Raw genomic sequence first — 17,604 nt, 5'->3', positions numbered from 1 at the left:
CGCCGGAGGTTCGAGCCCTCCCTCGGACACACACACGCACGCGCGCGTTCGTACAGGACCTGCAACATGCGGTCGTGCATTATCCTGCTGAAATGTAGGGTTTCGCAGGGATCGAATGAAGGGTACAGCCACGTGTCGTAACACATCTGAAATGTAACGTCCACTGTTCAGAGTGCCGTCAATGCGAACAAGAGGTGACAGAGATGTGTAACCAGTGGCACTCCATACCATCGCGCCGGGAGATACGCCAGTATGATGATGACGAATACACGCTTCCAATGTGCGCTCACCGCGATGTCGCCAAACACGGATGCGACCATCATGGTGCTGTAAACAGAACCTGGATTCACCCTAAAAAAAAAAAAAAAAAAGTTTTGCCATTTGTGCACCCAGGTTCGTCGTTGAGAACACCATCGCAGGCGCTCCTGCCTGTGATGCAGCGTCAAGGGTAACCGCAGCCATGGTCTCCGAGCTGATAGTCCACGCTGCTGCACACGTCGTCGAACTGTTCGTGCAGATGGTTGTTGTCTTGCAAACTTTCCCACCTGTTGACTCAGGGATCGAGACGTGGCTGCACGATCCGTTACAGCCAGGCCCCCACAACCGCACGAGTGGTCGACTGTGAAGAGCGGACAAATTGAATAGCTGGCCGGCGGCCATTAGAGTGGTAAACTGACGCGCGGATTTCGAATGTTTATACGTCGCTTTTGGTTATAAAATGCCTTCCCTACAGTTAGGTCACAAACATAATGCCTCATTTAAATACGTTACTACAATATAGTTTTTAATTTATGAACAAACAGCAATTAGTCACTGTTTATGAATTTATGTTACGTAGTACATGGAATCTGCCGTAGCTAATAGTTATGCACTGGACCCCTAGCATTTTTTGTAGTTCATTTACGATAGATGTACGCAAAATGCATCAAAATACTCGAAGATATGCCCACTATGTTAATAGATATTTTCTGACTCTACCTTGCTTTAGATTTTATGACGAAAAGTGTGTTATATATGGCGTAGTGCTTTGGCAACTCACGACCAAATTATCGAAAAAAAAATGGTTCAAATGGCTCTGAGTACTATGGGACTTAACAGCTGAGGTCATCAGTCCCCTAGAACTTAGAACTACTTAAACCTAACTAACCTAAGGACATCACACACATCCATGCCCGAGGCAGGATTCGAACCTGCGACCGTAGTAGTCGCGCGGTTTCGGACTGAAGCCCCTAGAACCGCTCGGCCACCGCGGCCGGCCAAATTATCAAGTTTCAACCTAACCTAGACCATGAAAACACTACCGATCAGCCAGCTACAACAAACAAGACTTCAGGCAGGCATCCAGTATCCATTAGTCACAATATTTACTTTCGAAGATGTACACTTCAGTTTATATGTGTGGTTTTTTCATATAATAAATAAAACTCAACAACTGTTCCATCGAGAGAATATGTGAAATCAGATTACAATTACACACATTCAGTTGCATTTTATAACGATAAAAAACCTGCTAACTCAAATTTCGTGTTGCTTGCAACTCAACTTTTATAGTTAAAGTAAAATGTGGTTCACAAAGAAAAATTTATCTTCTGCTGTATATGGTCTGGAAAACGAAAGATGGATGGAACAGCATCATCTTTCAGCTTTCTGCGATTTACGCAATTTTCAAGGAAACAACTTTCTTCAAAATGATCGGAACATATAAAATGGTATTCTCTCGGTCGGAAATCTTGCCTCCTGACAGCGTGTAACCATTTTTGTAACAGCTGTGGTTTTGAGAAAGGAAACCTGCAAATACACTCCTGGAAATGGAAAAAAGAACACATTGACACCGGTGTGTCAGACCCACCATACTTGCTCCGGACACTGCGAGAGGGCTGTACAAGCAATGATCACACGCACGGCACAGCGGACACACCAGGAACCGCGGTGTTGGCCGTCGAATGGCGCTAGCTGCGCAGCATTTGTGCACCGCCGCCGTCAGTGTCAGCCAGTTTGCCGTGGCATACGGAGCTCCATCGCAGTCTTTAACACTGGTAGCATGCCGCGACAGCGTGGACGTGAACCGTATGTGCAGTTGACGGACTTTGAGCGAGGGCGTATAGTGGGCATGCGGGAGGCCGGGTGGACGTACCGCCGAATTGCTCAACACGTGGGGCGTGAGGTCTCCACAGTACATCGATGTTGTCGCCAGTGGTCGGCGGAAGGTGCACGTGCCCGTCGACCTGGGACCGGACCGCAGCGACGCACGGATGCACGCCAAGACCGTAGGATCCTACGCAGTGCCGTAGGGGACCGCACCGCCACTTCCCAGCAAATTAGGGACACTGTTGCTCCTGGGGTATCGGCGAGGACCATTCGCAACCGTCTCCATGAAGCTGAGCTACGGTCCCGCACACCGTTAGGCCGTCTTCCGCTCACGCCCCAACATCGTGCAGCCCGCCTCCAGTGGTATCGCGACAGGCGTGAATGGAGGGACGAATGGAGACGTGTCGTCTTCAGCGATGAGAGTCGCTTCTGCCTTGGTGCCAATGATGGTCGTATGCGTGTTTGGCGCCGTGCAGGTGAGCGCCACAATCAGGACTGCATACGACCGAGGCACACAGGGCCAACACCCGGCATCATGGTGTGGGGAGCGATCTCCTACACTGGCCGTACACCACTGGTGATCGTCGAGGGGACACTGAATAGTGCACGGTACATCCAAACCGTCATCGAACCCATCGTTCTACCATTCCTAGACCGGCAAGGGAACTTGCTGTTCCAACAGGACAATGCACGTCCGCATGTATCCCGTGCCACCCAACGTGCTCTAGAAGGTGTAAGTCAACTACCCTGGCCAGCAAGATCTCCGGATCTGTCCCCCATTGAGCAAGTTTGGGACTGGATGAAGCGTCGTCTCACGCGGTCTGCACGTCCAGCACGAACGCTGGTCCAACTGAGGCGCCAGGTGGAAATGGCATGGCAAGCCGTTCCACAGGACTACATCCAGCATCTCTACGATCGTGTCCATGGGAGAATAGCAGCCTGCATTGCTGCGAAAGGTGGATTTACACTGTACTAGTGCCGACATTGTGCATGCTCTGTTGCCTGTGTCTATGTGCCTGTGGTTCTGTCAGTGTGATCATGTGATGTATATGACCCCAGGAATGTGTCAATAAAGTTTCCCCTTCCTGGGACAATGAATTCACGGTGTTCTTATTTCAATTTCCAGGAGTGTATATGCACAGACATTATGCTAATACCGTGTTACAAAAACATTTACTAAACAAGTGCACTGACATACAAAAAAACTTAAAATATCCACATACCTGTGAAATGTAATATTCGTTCCTTTCTCGAATTTATTTGTACAATTAATCGCTGCACAACTCTTCACCATTGTACTTCTTTTGATTGGAACGTACAGATAGTAGAATTACGAGTAACAAATACTGTATGTACGCCCCAACAAATATACAACGTTGAATCAGGGTCTTCATAAACAACAGCACTACACAACACATCAGACTACCACCACTATAATGGCGTCCAGCCGAAGGTGCAAATTATCGCGCGACTGCAGCGCCATCAGTGAGTCTAGTTATTTTTTACAAGGTCTTTGGTTACAGCCATGCGGATAAGATGCCTGTCATCTCGACTGCTAGTAATACGAGGCCGTCGGGATTCAGCACGGCGTTCCGTATTACCCTTCTGAACCCACCGGTTCCATATTCTGCTGACAGTCATTGGATCTCGACCAACGCGAACGGCAATGTCGCGATACGATAAACCGCAAACGCGATAGGCTACAATCCGACCTTTATCAAAGTCGGAAACGTGATGGTACGCATTTCTCCTCTTTACACGAGGCATCACAACAACGTTTCACCAGGCACCGCCGGTCAACTGCTGTTTGTGTATGAGAAATCGGTTGGAAACTTTCCTCATGTCAGCACGTTGTAGATGTTGCCACCGCCGCCAACCTTGTGTGAATGATCTGAAAAGCTAATCATTTGCATATGCCAGCATCTTCTTCATGTCGGTTAAATTTCGCGTCTGTAGCACGTCATCTTCGTGGTGTAGCAATTTTAATGGCCAGTAGTGTATTTCAGTTAGTTTGGTTCAGCATGTGTCCTGCTGCCTAGCAGGCACAGGGTCCACCATGGGCCCTGATAACTTGTCCCATGTGTGATGGCCTTAACGCGTATAAGGCTTGAATGGCCTCCTGTGGCCATCCATGGTGCACTCACCTGCCTCCAAAATTCATCTGGTCACAGCACTGCACCCATCGTTTCACCATTTCGCACATATGTCCGATTGGTGACAAGTCTTGTGATCTGGCGGGTCAGGAAAAAGGGCGACATCCTGTAACACTAAGAAGGCATGTGTTCGTGCAACAACGCGTGGTCGTGCATTGTCTTGCTGAAAAGTGGCGCAGAAAGGGTACGGCTACGCGTTGTAATGTGGTGTGTGCCTCACTGCTTTTTTTTTCTTTAACTAATTTGTGGCTGATTTTATTCTGAGAAGCTCAGTAATGTGTGTAAAAACCGTAAATGTAAATGTGATTCAAAAAGTACTTGAAGTGAAGCGAAGCGCAGCAAGAAACTCTTTAGCGCGCGATCCACGCAACGCTACTATTAGAGAATCTTTGAGTAAGGACTCTAAAAAAAAATTGATTTATTAAAAAAAAAGAGAACTGTTAATCTGTATCTTGTGGATAGAGGACGTGTTGCTGGGCCGTTACTCAGAACGTATTGTTACATTTAATGAAAATTGATATTTTAGTGATAAAACCGAGTAAAGTATGCGTAAGAGTTGCCAAAAATTTATGTATACAAATTTTCTGGAAATGAAGAATAGAAATATCTTGTTTTTGGAAATGGAGGTGAGCTTCATTGTCGTTGCCGTCTATCAATCGACAGAATTGTAAGTGTACAAAGTTCACTAAAATACAGGGAAAGAAATGCTTTCTCTATAGTTTTCATTCAATAAGTAACAACCTCTCATAATTTCTTGATTACAGTAACTGGATTATGTTCTTGTACAATAATAGTATGGTGCTGAACTCCACTGAGCAATTTTGATGTAGTAGGACGTGTAGTTTGAAGGAAGTTTGTGTGCCAAGCAATCTCCTTTTCTCACGAAATGCAGATTGCTGTTTGATCTTATTCACTTACAACAGTGGTCCCTTAGGTATGAAAAGCTACGAAAACTTGGGCTCAAAGCTATCCGCAATAAGGCCAAGTAACTAACAGAGTCGTTTAAACCTTAAAGAGCAATAACTTCCTCCAAACTGCAATACGCCAACAACTGGTGCAGAAGCTGATCATTCAAGGAAGGCAGCAACTAAAATTCAGGTACCAGTTGCAACTTAAAGTAAAAATCTCAATCAAAAATCAATCTCTCTCTGTCTGTCTCTCTCTCTCTCTCTCTCTCCAAACACATATATAAATATTCATATTATTTTTAAAAAAGTCATTTTTATGTTGGCGCCCGAACAGGCAGTCATTCATGTAGGGCACACTGGGCTCAGTGACCTGGATAAGAACCAACTGTGATTTGTAGTTGTGCCAAATACCACCCTACGCCATAACGCCAAGAGTTGACGCTGTACGACTTTTGCGAATGCAGTCATTACTATGCTTCACCCCTGTCTGCGGCGAACCAAAATACGGCCTTGATTTTATACCAAATAGAACCTGGATTCGTTCGAAAACACTATCTGATGCCATTTCTGTCCCCAGGGACGTCAATCCACACAACATTGCCGTCTAACATGTTTCTGCATATTCGTCAAAGGTGGGTGGAGATGTGGACGAAGCGCACGTAACCCATACCGTAATAAACGGCGACGGACTGTCACCCCCGATAGTGTATGATGTGTTACATTGTTCCACTGTTGCGACAGAGCCGACGAGAAAACAGATCTTCCCTGCAATGCTATTCGGATGAGTTGTCGATCTTCTCGGGGGATGGTCTGGGTGGTACGACCTGCCCCATCTCGTTGTATTCTATGACCTTCCGGAACCATTGTGCACACACCCGTTGCACTGCCGAAACTTTTTGTCCTCCGCTAACAGCGGTTTCCCTGACGGTTGCATCACACCCTCTCATGCCAATAATGCGCACTCTTTCAAACTCACTGATTTGACGGTACTTCTGCAAGGCATCCTGCACGTCTGTTCAAGTCACACTGGTCCATTCATTACCTTCGGTTCATAGCGACGAGAGCCGCAAGCACATTTTACCGGTAGGTGGTGTTGCGCTGTGATGTCGATGTTGGCCTTGAACGCGCGGGCCGACATGTTCCAAATGCTAATAATTTCTGTAGAACATACTAATGTACGTGTCCTGTGAATATGAACGTCCTATCTCTAATCGTTCAAAGTGTTCTATTTTTCTGAACATGAGTGTACCTTGTTCTTTAAAAGCTGTAACTACGATCTTAAAAAGGTAGCTGCCTACAGTTCATGGAGAACCGCTCTTTACCGTAGTACACTGTATTGCAATCTAAAACATACTGTGAGACATATTAATATAACATCTAACAACTTTTTAATGCACGTGCGTCGTGTTATTACTTTTGTCTCACTGTCCAAAAAACCAGAAATTCTACAATTATATTGTCATGTATTGAAATAAAAGAATTTCCCATTTTTATTATTACACAGGTGCCTCACAACCAATGCAGTATCTCATACAATTTTAAATTTTTCACTCACAGATGTCATTAGCGTTGTCTGTCGCTGTTTTCTAAATAGTTCTATCTTTCACCGCAGGATGGCAGTCGCATCACCGGCTCAGCGTCACTTTCTGATGATCGTTCAAAAACTATTTATTTTTTGCTGCATGAAAACGTAAAAAAAGACGGAAATTAACTTCTAATCGCTACTTTTCAGCGTAACTTAAAAGCACATTTAAATTACATCATGATTCTGTTTGGGAGCTGAGAAATTACCTGCATTTTCTTATCGGCAATAAATACGCCTAGCTTGCGAACGAAACCCGCTAATCCTAACAGTGCAAAATTTCTGAATCAGGACATTTCGCACTCACTATCGCTCAGTACTAGTTCCAACTCTGCATCAATGGATGGCCCTACTTTTCTCCAGCTCTACGTTATGGTAGCGTTCCCGACTTCACGATTCAGGCTTCATGCTCGTGCAGTTTGGAAAACAACATCACGTACATTTATTGCTTTCACGCTTTAAGCATAGCTTAAGAAGAGTCGTTTTCACATTCTTTCAGCAAGGAGACAAGAAATGCACATCGATAATGACGTTCAATTGATTCCAAAATTCCCTGGTCCATGAGCTGAATGAGGTCTGTCACACTGGGTGGAAGAAGAATAGATTGTATACCATCGGAATTAAGTCATATTAGAAGTTGGACCCCTGTCAGTTGTAATTATAGATTTCAGTGGAAGCTTGTTCTTGTTCAGCTCATTTCTCACGTACAAATTTTCATGAAAAGTGTGTTTCTGTCGCTGTGTTGAAAACAAAGTGGATGTAGGGATTTCTCAATTACCGTGAGCTACAGTATGACTTCCATTTGCATTACAACACTCCATTACTGTTACGCACTGTTCCTGTTGTTTATACCAACGCGCTTGCTTCTCATTCTTGGCAGCTATTGTTTTTGAAGCATGTACAAATTTAAAAAAATGCTTAACATTGTTTTGTCTGTAATAAATAAATAAAATAATATTACAGACACAACATTGCTGTGCATTAAAAAAAGTTTTTGAAGAAAGTATCTTCTAAAATAGTTCGATTTCATCAACACTGTACAAGGCATCAGAAGTTAAATCTTCTTCCGCTGTTACTTTCCATATCTTCTTTATAAATTGTTCTGCATTTTTTCATTAGTGAACGACTTTCTCCGGTGACTGTCAGCTCCCGCACACCTAAACGCTTTTTTTCCCACTTTGGTTGCCAGTCCTCGGATGCTAAAAACACGTTGCTGCTGCCAGGTTGTTTGTTAAACGCGACTGCTTTTTCCTATACTGTCGGGCCACTACCAGGAATTCCCTTACTGCGTATTTTAGTGAATTGTCTACACTGGGCAACAGAATTAAGGATCACATTTTGGAAAACCCATAACTGTCTTCCACTACGAGGCAAAAGTTTGAAATTTAGCTTTAAGGTGTCTTCAATCTTCCTTTGTAATGTAGCAAAAGTATGGCACCCTGCAACATCAGCCTCGGGCTCGACTGCACTTCAAACAGCAATTTGTCGACACTTGTGATATGTAGGCCAGAGCTCAGAAGTTCATGAGACTTGTGAGGTAGTGATGGGGAGCTAGTGAATGAGTTGTTCAAATGAACGCTTCACTCCAGTGAAGTGTGAACTAACCACTCAATTTCAATGAACTGGTACTTCAAACTCTTCACAGGTAGCACAGTCCACATTTTTTTCTAGTTCACTCACTCTCTTCCCCTCTCCCTCTCTCACTACATCGGCGCTACGTCACTCATTCTCTCTTCACCTCAGGCCTCCCTCTACTGCTTGTCGACGAATCGCAAGGTGTTTGTGGGGAATTATTGGTTTCGGATTGGTTGCTGACGTGAGGGGCGAGGGGAAGGCAGCGTCAGCTGCTTCCTGCAGTGCTGACAACATTACTCTTGACTATTCGTGCAGTTATACTTCGCGTCTACGGGTAGCCTACCGTTGGCAACGCTTGCAGACAAATGAATATTAAAGATACAAACGAATAGGCTGGCTGTGTGAGCACGCACAGCCAACATGAAAATAAAATGCTTACTTTGTGAGTGTGGAACTGAAGCATGCGTGGAACCCACACTTGAAAGATAATCGTTCATGAAGGAATGTTTATCTCGTACACATTACTGAAATAATTACACGAAATGTCAATTTGAGGATTGTCCTAATTAAATTTAAAAAATATATTTATAAATAAACACCAACGGACTTGGCGAATGTTCAGAGATTTCCGTTTAAAAACATCATTTGTTCCACTTTTTTCCTGTCAGTCGATTTCTTCTGTCAGTTATAAGGTGTCCTGCCTTCGAGAACACTCTTTCACACGGCGTGGAGGTTGCAACAATACACAGTCGTATTTTTGCAAGTTCAAAGAGCGAGGGGTATACTGACAGCCGTTCAGACCACCACTGAAGAGGATTTCCTTGCCTCTGTAGCAGGGGCTCTTGAAATATTTGTCCACTGCCACTACTGCAGCAGCTCTCGGGTGTGGATTACTCTGCAGCCTGGAAAACACTTCATCAAATTCGAGCCAGAGACTAGAAGTAGATTCAGTGGTTCGAACTGAGATTGTTGCAGTAGCAGTGGATGTGTTCGTCACAAATTTCTCACAGTGCATGATCTGGTTTGATTTCACCTTCTCAGCAGAATTTTTATCAGAAAACCATGTAATTTGAGCCGAGGATCCAATGAAGTTGCTTCTGCGAAAATGGAATTTTCCTCTATATTTCAAAATCGTTGTTTTAGGTCTCGAGCTAACTTTTCGACCATCCGTTGCATGTCTACATGAATTTCAGTGCTGTTAACGAACCTGCAACACCATTTTTCAACGAGCGACTAAGGAGTGTAACTTTAGAAGCAGTGACAACAACATTTTCTCTTGACATTTCCTCGGTGCAGTCTTTGAAAACTTTCAATAGGTCACAGGCTTGTGTTACACTTGCAATGTCTCTGCAGTCAGATTTGGAAGATCCGAGCATTTCAGAATGATAACTGTCATTAGGGAATTCTTAACCTTGATTATTCTTCGCAGCATATCATAGGTTGAATTCCATCTGGTAACAGTGTCCTGCTTTAGTGTCAGAACTGGCTCTTTTAACTCTTCCTTCATCTTTTTCAGTTTCGTGCAGGCCTGCGAACTTCTTTAAAAAAAAATTCAACAATTGTTTTTACTTTATTTAGAATGGGTTGAATGTGCGGAAGCCCATTCTGAACAATTAAATTGAGTGTGTGTGCAAAGCAGGGGATGTGTTTCCACAATATTAGCAGCTTCGTCGCTAACAACACACACGACTTTTTCTTGACTGCCCCATTCCCTTGTGACATGTCGCAGTTCTTCAGAGAGTTTTTCTGACGTTGCCTTTCGTCGTATTTAAAAGCACTCTAGGAGGGAAGACGCCAGCTCTAGATCTTTAAAGTAGTGTGCTGTCACCGACAAATAACTCTCATTCGTGGTTGAGGTCCACCCATCTACTGTCAGCACAACCGCTTCTGCAGAATTAATTTTGACTCTCACAATTTCTTTCATCATGGCGTACTGTTGTTGTAGTAGTGTATTGGTAATGGTCTTCCGAGCTGACATTCTGTAAGCACCATTCAGTTTGCCTACAAAACTTTGGAAATGTTTGCTTTCCACTATATTGAAGGGCAAATAATCCTTTCCAACAGTCTCCAGAAGTGAGAAATCTGTCTCCTGATTTCTTTTGTTCGAAAGAGATTTCGGAAAATACATAGGTAATGTTCCGTGATATTGATGTCTGCTGTCTGATAATGAAGTGATACTGTTATTTTCTGGCACCGACTTCTGTTCGCTTCTGGCAATTGCTGATGTTGGTTCCGGATTGTCCGTGTAATTTGTCCAAGAAATATCGAAAGATGCAGGAGCAGGGGGCGCTATGCGCCTGATTGACAATGACACCTGGTAGCGTTCTCGATTCCCACGCCCGGGTTCCCGGGTTCGATTCCCGGCGGGATCAGGGATTTTCTCTGCCTCGTGATGACTGGGTGTTGTGTGATGTCCTTAGGTTAGTTAGGTTTAAGTAGTTCTAAGTTCTAGGGGACTGATGACCATAGACGTTAAGTCCCATAGTGCTCAGAGCCATTTGAACCATTTGACAATGACACTGTTGGATGCAGCACTCGAACATGACGCACTAGATTAAATGTATTTCCTCCTCTATATGAAGTACACTTAGAACAACAGTTGCACTTTGCTTTCCCATCACCTAAATCGGCGAAGAAACCCCAAATGTCACTACTTTTACAAAAAAAAAAATCAACAGAAAAACTTCTGAATAATTACTTAACGTAGGTATATAGAGTTTGTGACAGTGGTAAACATGCTCATTCTATTTTGGATTAAATTTTAAAAGGATCATAAAATTGAGCTGCATTTTTTTGGTAGCCCTAGTTTTCAGTCCATGAATACAACAAATAAGGTTTCACTTGTCAGATAAAGACTTTTTTGGTCGCTTCATGAGGAAATGTCGAGCAAGATTAAAAAAACTTATTTATATGTGACAGGCTTCTCTGTTTATCTTTCCTTTGTCCCATTCGACCATGTTCTGTTTAAGTTAACTCATTGTCAGACGCTGTAAGAGCGTAAAACGATGCGTGCACGTTACTGCATAGTTCGGCCATCTGTTGGAAAAATTATGAAGTATTACGAAGCTTTATTCTACGAGCGAGGCGAAGTGAGCGTAGCCGCGGCTGAGAGGCGAAATGGGCAACTTCGGCAGGCTTCGGTACTTCATGAATGAACTACTTCATTTTAACGCTTCACGGCAAAGAGTGAAATGAATGAAGTAGTTCACGGGAATGAACGAGTTCAACCCATCTCTAGTGTGAGGTGGGTTACTACTGTCACATTGGCACCAAATACCACCACAGTTCTGGCCAACGCCATCAAGGACGTGTCACACGATGGTAAAGTCGTCAACCCCCTCTTAGACAGGTATTGCACTATCATATTTCTTTGTCAACGTCGATATGTCAAATATTTATGGGAAATTTTTGTTTATGTCAAATTTGATGGTGTAATATGGAACTTGGTCAAATTTCGCCTGTCGTCGAATAAATATGATCAAATCTAGGCCTCGCTGTAGGTTTGATCATAAAAGTCGCTTGTCTTCTGTTCACTGCAATGTGAAATGTTACCACTTGGAGCGCTAGCATCAAAATGGCTCAAATGGCTCTGAGCACTATGGGACTCAACTGCTGTGGTCATAAGTCCCCTAGAACGTAGAACTACTTAAACCTAACTAACCTAAGGACATCACACACATCCATGCCCGAGGCAGGATTCGAACCTGCGACCGCAGCGGTCGTGCGGTTCCAGACTGTAGCGCCTTTAACCGCTCGGCCACTCCGGCCAGCGCTAGCATCGCTTCAGCGTTCTGTCACCAGTAGTGTGTTTGCAAACATGGCTGTGAAGTTTAATTCGAGTGTACCGCCAACTACAAAATTAATAGAAATGTATGAAGCTGATGAGGAAAACGGATTAATAAGACTGGAGAGCTACAAAAAAATTGCGGAGGTCATTAGCAGTGAGATTCGTCCCAGGTGCACAGCTGACGACAAAAAGACAATTAATGGTCTCCGTTCAAGCTACTCTCACGAGAAAGCACAAAACTGCGTATCGACATACGTATTTCATTTTATAAATTTTCTGAGCTCTCCAGTCTTCTTAATCTACTTTTGAACTCAGAATGCCTCACATTGTAAAGCGGCTCATCAGCTTCATACATTTCTATTAATTTTGTAGTTGTGGGACACAATACGTAATTATTACTTTGATATACAATAAAAATAATACCTAATGCACATAAAGTGTATTGAACATTAATTTACTTTCAGATAGTGGCCCTTTAGTGCTTTATAAATTGCTTCACAAGTTTCAGGTATTGTTTTAGCTGATGTGCACTGTGGTATTCGAGTGCTGTACTGTAAGCTAGAGTAGCTCTTTCCTGTACCAAGTAATCGGAGTGTTACTGTGAGCCTGTCCTCTGCAGATATAGCAGTTCTTAAGTGAGTTAGTATTGTGCTTTGTGATATGACGAGACACTTCACTGAGCAAATACTGAAACGTATGCTAATCCATTCTTAAGTAATTTATGTACAACTTGACGTCCTCCACTAGATGCTCACCTAACAAATTTTTTGAATGCTTTTATCGTCTCGTCGGTCGTAAAACCCACAGTTTCAGCCAGGTGCGTTTCTTCACACCCCCCACCCCCCCCCTTTCCCTTCCAAATGCACACACAGTGCAATTGTGGTACATGCAACGGTTGCGCCTAATAACAAGTTGTTGTTGTCAGTCATTTTGAACCTCGACGAAAAGTGTGATAACAGTGTAATATCCCTTTTAGCGCAACACCAGATATCTCTGACAAACAAATTTGACGAATATTTAATCATATCTTTGATATTTTTATCAAAGAAATATGATAGTGTAATACCGGCCTTACTCACGTTTTACTCCTTCTACTTGTTTTGACGCCTCTGCGAAGGAGGCCACAACGGCGACACCCAGCGTTGAATTCTTTCAGTTTCCTTACGTGTGGCCTCTCCAAAGATTTCAGAAACTACGTCGCTCAGAATAGATGCAAAAAGGCCTCAGAGTGTGGCATGAAGGGTGTCGATGAAAACGTTTTCCTTGTGGTGTTGGTTCCCAAACATTCCGCGGTCAAGATGACAGTTGTCAGTGCGATGAGCAACAAGACGACATTAGTAACAACCTTCGACGCTGTTGGCATCCCCGGACGTTTCAACCCTTCTCTGAAGACGTTGTAGGGCTGCGTCCTCGTTAAACGTCATCGCACCCCTTAGGCGTCCAGCGAGACCACAATTTCTGCTCTTGTGTACATATTGTAACCGATTTTGATTCGTTGAAAATAATTCGACAAAATTTGAACATGATCTGAAACAGCAAAGAGTGCTTATGCATTTTCTGCCCTTCTGTTTCATGTCCCTCTGTGGCGTGATCAAGGAGGGTTGCGACATTGATATAGATGTAAATACAGCAGGAAAGGTCCCTCTAAGACACCGCAGTTTGGCAATACCTTCGGTGACACCAGCTCACTTTTACTGAGAATTTTAAAAGTGCGCCTTTACAGAGAAGGTCTGAGAAGTAGAGCTCGCCTGCAGACAGGCAGCTGCCATCGGAGCAGGTTGTCTTCCTGCAGGCGCATAGGGCTAATTTGTAGATTTTCTCTGTAAAGGCACATTTTAAAATTCTCAGTAAATGTGGACAGGTGTCACTGAGGGTACAGCCAAACTGCAGGGGATCGCAGAGGGACACTTTGCTGTTGTATTCGCGTATGAGTCAATGTTGCTCCCCTCCATGGCCATGCCATTGGAGGGGGGGGGGGGGCGTTAAGCAAGAGGGCAGAAAAAGGATAAGCACTCTTTGCTGCTTCAGATTACATTCGAATTTGCTTGAATGATTTTCAGTGGACGCTAGTGATTCCAGTGTGGGCATGAGAGCAAAAACTAAGGTCGCACTGCGATTTCTGAATCAGTGAGAAAGCAGCCCTACAATGTCTTTAGAGAGGGTTGAAATGTCCGTGGGGGTTAGTAGAGTCAAAGGTTGTCAAGAACTGGCGTTTTGACTGCGGAATGTGCGGGAATCAACGCCCTATTTCATTGACACTCTTTAAGCCACTGAGTCCCTTTTGTGGCAATTCCAAGCGGCACTTTGTCTGAAGTCTTCTGCTTGGCCACCCATGAGGAAACTGCGTGATTTCAACACTGGGTGTAGCTGTTTGGAAATTTGTTGTAAGGTCTTATGTGACTAAACTGCTGAGGTCATCGATCCCTAAGTTTACGCACTACTTCATCTAATTTAAACTAACTTATGCTAAGGACAACACACACACCCATGCCCAAGGGAGGACTCGAACCTCTGACAGGGGTAGCCGTGCGAACCATGACACGGCGCCTCAGACCACGTGTCTACCCCGCGCGGCTCAGTCTCTAGGTGTCAAACATACATTGTTTGGCTACAGACCTGTTTACATGTATCTGCACATACTTTGTCATGTTTCCTCACAGTAGAACGGCTACCCTGCGCAGCTGTGTCGCCATTCTGATCTTCATCTCAGGGGTGTCAAAAGGAGTCAGATGTGAGTAATAGGGTTTGTAACGACCCTCCCATCGCGTGACACATCAACGGTGATGTTAGGGAGAACTGTTGTTAAATTTGGTGGCCCACCTCACAGGTCACATGAACCGGAGTTCTGGTCCTCGCTTCTGAAAAGTCGTCAAACCCGAGGATGACATCGCAGGGCACCATGCTTTTGCACCCTTATAGAGGAAGGTTGTAGGCATCTTTTAGCCCAGCTGCAAACTTCTGTGCCGCAATGGAAGCCAATTATGGTGTTTCAGAAAACTGATCTTTTAATTGTGTTCTGAGGTGTATGAGCTGCTACGTCCAGTTCTTCCATCTCCCTCATTTGCATAACGTTCCTTTTTCCAACCCCTTCCCGATTTGGTTTGCACGCTGTCGAATAACATCTATGTTTTATGTCATAAGAAAGTAGCTATTCCAACACTGTACTCAGCAGCAATGCCTTTGTGCGAAGAACTTCGGTTCAACTTACCGTAAATGCCGAGTTTCTTTTTGATGCGCAGCGTAACGTGTTCCTTTCAGCAGCCATGATACTGAACTGTAAACTCACAGTTTCAGACATGTGTAACACTCTTGTACATTTTAATTAACTGACATCACTGTTGCGCATGATAATTCATTTTTTTCGTCATTTGTGTCCAAGCCGGGTTATGGAGAGGCCTGACTAGTGAGGGTCAAATTAGCGAGAGTTTAATGAGTTTGTTGCATACGGAGCGCGAATATTGGCCTTTTCATGGCACAAGCGCTACGGGCTTAGAGATTGTTTAGTGAAGTCTGAAGGACTGGCAGGGAGTTCTGCAACGTCGTGGCCCGTGTACAATGGGGAGAGCCACTGAGACTTAATGAGAAGCAAAGTAGGCAGGTGGCTGTCCCTTTAACTGAATGTATGTTAGTTCACTAGTGACTACACTTGGGTTTGTGCATTTCAGCGCCAGAATAAGCAAGTAAAAAAGATTTTCGCCCAGTGTCACCTTGAATGTCGTAGGTCACAAAATCGCTGTTTCAACCATGAAACGGCTCCAGCTATACCTTGAAACTTAAAAACGGCGGATGCGGCGTCATCCTTGCCTGTGGTAGGACAGCGTCTGCGTGGGACAACGTTTAGAAAATGAGCTCCATTTCTCACTGAATATTCTATAAGCATTGCATTAGGTTCGCTGACATGTCCAATTTCGACATTGCCATACTGAAATAAGAGAGCGATCAATGAGAAAACTCGCAAGTGGCGATGAAGTCACCAATTATCAGAAATACGAGGGCTGTTCATTAAATAATGCAACACATTTTTTTTTTCTGAAAGAGGGTTGCTTTTATTCAGGAAACCAATGCGCCATATTACTCCCCCTCTTTTGGCTACAAAAACTCTATTTTTCAACTTATCTCTGTTAAACGCGACCACCTTCATGGGAGATCCTGTAGCTGGCCGCTGTGACCGAACGGTTCTAGGTGCTTAAGTCCGGAACCGCGATGCTGCTATGGTCGCAGGTTCGAATCCTGCCTTGGGCATGGATGTGTGTGATGTCCTTATGTTAGTTAGGTTTAAGTAGTTCCAAGTCTAGGGGACTGATGACCTCAGATGTTACGTCCCATTTGGAGATCCTGTATTCCCGCATGGTACCACTCTACTGGTCGATGTTGGACCCAACATCTTGCTGCACCAATAACGTCCCTACCATCCACGTACTGCTTCCTGTGGAGTGCATCCTTCACTGCGCCAAACAGATGGAAGTTGGAAGGTGAGAGACCCTGGCTGTAGGGAGAATGAGGCAAAGTTGTCATCTTGTATTGAAAGGGTAGCTTGCCATGGAGCCGGAAGGAGAGCGGATTTTGGTTCTCACGCTCGCACAGCTGACGCCGGCGACTGGGTCGAGCGAGCTGCTGTACTTGACTAATGCTACGTTACACATACTCGCTATGAATCTAAAGAAGTAATATTAAATATTAATAGATCTTTCACATAATTGGTGCACCAAATTCTATGGATAACAGAACCATACTGCTAAAATTTCAAATCAATAACTTCAATACTTTTGTAGATATAAATTTTTACCTAAAACGTATAATAACCGTGCTGGCATTGTGAAACCGTGTTAGGTAGTCACGTATAGTATGAAGCGAAACTACAACCAAGAGGACAGGTCCATATAAATAATTTCCTGGAATTTTCTGTCGTTTCATTGCCACAGATATCTAGCATAATTAACAGTACATTCGAAAATTATTATTTCATTGTGGTTTGATTGTGTGAGCGTTTTCGAGAGACTGAGTGAGTGAATGGAGGACATATGTAGTGTGCGAGTGTAATACAGGGTGTCCCACTCAAACGTCCCTGATTTCAAAGAACCAGAAAAAAACCCCGGTAGATGTGACAATGAAAAATGCACCACATTGTAAAGCATCTCAAAGCATTTATTTATTTATCAATACATCTCTACATGTGAACCATTTGTAGCCAAAGAATACCGAGTCTATATTCAATTTCTTGGCAAGTTCATACGATCATGAGGAAATCAAGCAGCGTAATGATGGGTGAACGTGGTGGCCAGGTAATGGGTCCTCCGCGTCCGATCCAACAGCTGGGAAATTTCCTATCCAGGAACTTGCAAACAGTCGTTGACCAATGCGGTGGAGCTCCATCTTGTGAAAAATGATGTGGCCTTGCAAGTCTTGTATCTGAGGGTACACAGACTGCTCCAACATATCCAGATACACTGACCCATTCACTGTTTGTTCCACAAAGAAGAACGGTCCAACAATCCTGTTGTGCATTAGCCG

This window comes from Schistocerca serialis, chromosome 2, assembly GCF_023864345.2.
Source record: "Schistocerca serialis cubense isolate TAMUIC-IGC-003099 chromosome 2, iqSchSeri2.2, whole genome shotgun sequence".
NCBI lineage: Eukaryota > Metazoa > Arthropoda > Insecta > Orthoptera > Acrididae > Schistocerca > Schistocerca serialis.
Note: the sequence above shows the minus strand (reverse complement) of the source record.